This window comes from Hydra vulgaris, chromosome 01, assembly GCF_038396675.1.
Source record: "Hydra vulgaris chromosome 01, alternate assembly HydraT2T_AEP".
Classification (NCBI taxonomy): Eukaryota; Metazoa; Cnidaria; class Hydrozoa; order Anthoathecata; family Hydridae; genus Hydra; species Hydra vulgaris.
The window spans coordinates 24,934,716-24,937,500 of NC_088920.1; positions in this window are offsets into that span (position 1 = coordinate 24,934,716).

A 2,785-nucleotide genomic window follows, 5' to 3' on the forward strand; every position below is an offset into this window, starting at 1 on the left:
TTATTCTTTTGTTTTCCGAGTTTTTTAAAAAAGTCACGTGATCAATGTAGTTGCAAAAGAAAAATTTTAATGGCCAACGCCTTAAGTTACTCTCAACAAAATACATTAGAAATCTTAGTTGATTTCTCAAATAGCGACGATTTTGAAGAAAAAATTGAAATAGAAATTGAAGACCCAGGCTCAGAGGTAAAAATCATATATCAAAAATAAATTTAAATCTTGTTTTTTTACAGTTTTAAACTAATCAAGTGTGTTAAAATTACTTATGTTAAATTACTTTTTTATGTAATGAGTATTATGTTACTTTTCTTTAGATTTCCGACCAATTAAATCAGCTTTGTCTTCAATGTTCAAAGTCATATAAAACTAAAGGAGGTCTCAAAAGACACATACGATCAAAACATATGACTAATGAAGATGAAATTTCTTGTCTCAGCATTAAAGATATTGATTCATTAATACACATGCCAAAAAAAGATATTAAATATATTCTATTACCCCAATGATTTAACGGAACTTATTAAAAATATAATTTTGTTGCAACTGATCAGTTTTATGCGGAAACTAAAAAGTATTTTATTGAACTTTGTAAGTCTGGTGATGTAGAAAGATACTTTTCTAAAATATATGCAGACTTTGTTCTTGGTGTAGAATCCTACTTTTCTGGATTGCAAAAGCCTTATTGCACTCTTTTTGCAACCAAATATGTGTATAAACTTATATTACATTCAAAAAAAGTGAAAGAGTTTGGTAATAAAGAACCCATCCAAGTTAACCCAATTACAGAGTCTGAAAAATAAAAATAGCAAATACTTTAAAAACTAACAATCTCTTATCTTGTTACTAGAAAGTATGCTAACCAATGATATAAAGCAAAAGTTAATTGATGTGCAAAACAGAGGAGGATAAAAAACAGAGGGGGATAAAAAACAGAGGGAGATTATCAGCTGTTAACAAAAACATGCAGCATTTATTTATTAAAGTCGAAGAATGTTTTCAAATAAAAACTGGTTTTTATAGCATTAAAAAATTGTCGTTCCAAAGATTACAAATTATTTATTAAGGAGTGAAGAAATGTTATGCTATTATAATAGTCATTGTGATGCTTCAGGAATAGTTGTGGAGAAAGAATTAAAAAAGAATTTATTAGAAAATATGATACAATTATATTGTAGAGTGCGCTCCTTTTCATGAGCAAAGGACATTACAGAAAAGCATAAAAAGTATTTAAAAGTGGAAAAGTCTAAGAAACTTAGAAAAAGTATAAAAAAAGGCGACAGAAAGTTATAATATATATTAAATAAAGTATTTTAATTAGAAATGTAGAATAAGTAATATACTAGATAAGTATATATGTAATTATAAATATGTAATTAAATATTTTATGACAAACAACTGATTAAATAATTTTTCTTTCAAAATGTATGGTTATTTTAAATTTTGGGTAAATTTATATATATATATATATATATATATATATATATATATATATATATATATATATATATATATATATATATATATATATATATATATATATATATATATATATATATATATGGGTAGAATTCAATTAAATACGGCTGCGTATAAACTTTTTTTAAAGAATATATATATATTTTTATATATATATATATATATATATATTATATATATATATATATATATATATATATTATTAGATACCTATGCAAAATATAGTATTAGATACCTATGCAAAAATTTGGGATGGCTGAGGCCTGGGAACAAAAAAGCCCTTAAACGCCTGCTCTCTGCCCAAACATGAAGACACTTTTATAATTTTCAACATTTTATCTTGAACTAAATTTAAATTTATTGATAGATTTTAAATTTATAAAAATTAAAAATCACAAAAGTTATGACCATGCGTTTTTTCCGACCCCCCTAAAACGAAGGGGGTGTAAACTTTGCATAGTCATAACTTTTGTAATTTCAGGGTGTCCACTCTGCTGGAAAAACTGAAAAAAATGTATAGGGCTACTTTTGAAAAACATGATGGAAAAACTGGAAAGTTAATTTTGCACATTGAATCATTAATTCACAAAAATACATGTTCCAATTTCTTTAGCATGTTTTTCAAAAACAGTCCTTTCTAGATTTTTTAGTTTTTCGATCAGAGTGGACCCTGAATTTTCAATACTTTTTTACGAAATTTAAAATCTGTTGATAATCGTGAAGCCACTTTTTCCCCTCCCTGCTCAACCTTCACGTTTGAGCAGGGAGGGGAAGTGTTTTAGGGTATTTTTTGTTCCCAGGATTCCGCCATCCCAAATTTTTGCAAGGCATAGGTATGAACATTTTTTCAAGTTTAAACTTTGCACAATATGTGAAAGTGTCCTATCCAAAACATTAAACATTAAAAAAAAGGCAGTGCCCAAGTATCTATATATATATATATATATATATATATATATATATATATATATATATATATATATATATATATATATATATATATATATATATATATATATATATATATTATTGACATTGCATATATTATATATATACTACTATTGATGTTGTATAGTGTATATATTATATATACTACTATTAATATTGTATATTGTGATATGATTTGCAAGAGTTCTGTTTACTTAAAAAAGTTATTTTCTTTTTTGTATTAACTCATCATCAGCTTTATCCCATGATATGTATCTTTGATGTGCTTAAACAGAATTGTTTCATCTAAAATACTAATTTCCCATTCATTCAACTTTAACTTTCAAATACGCATTTTAAATTCTTCAAAAGTATTGTATAC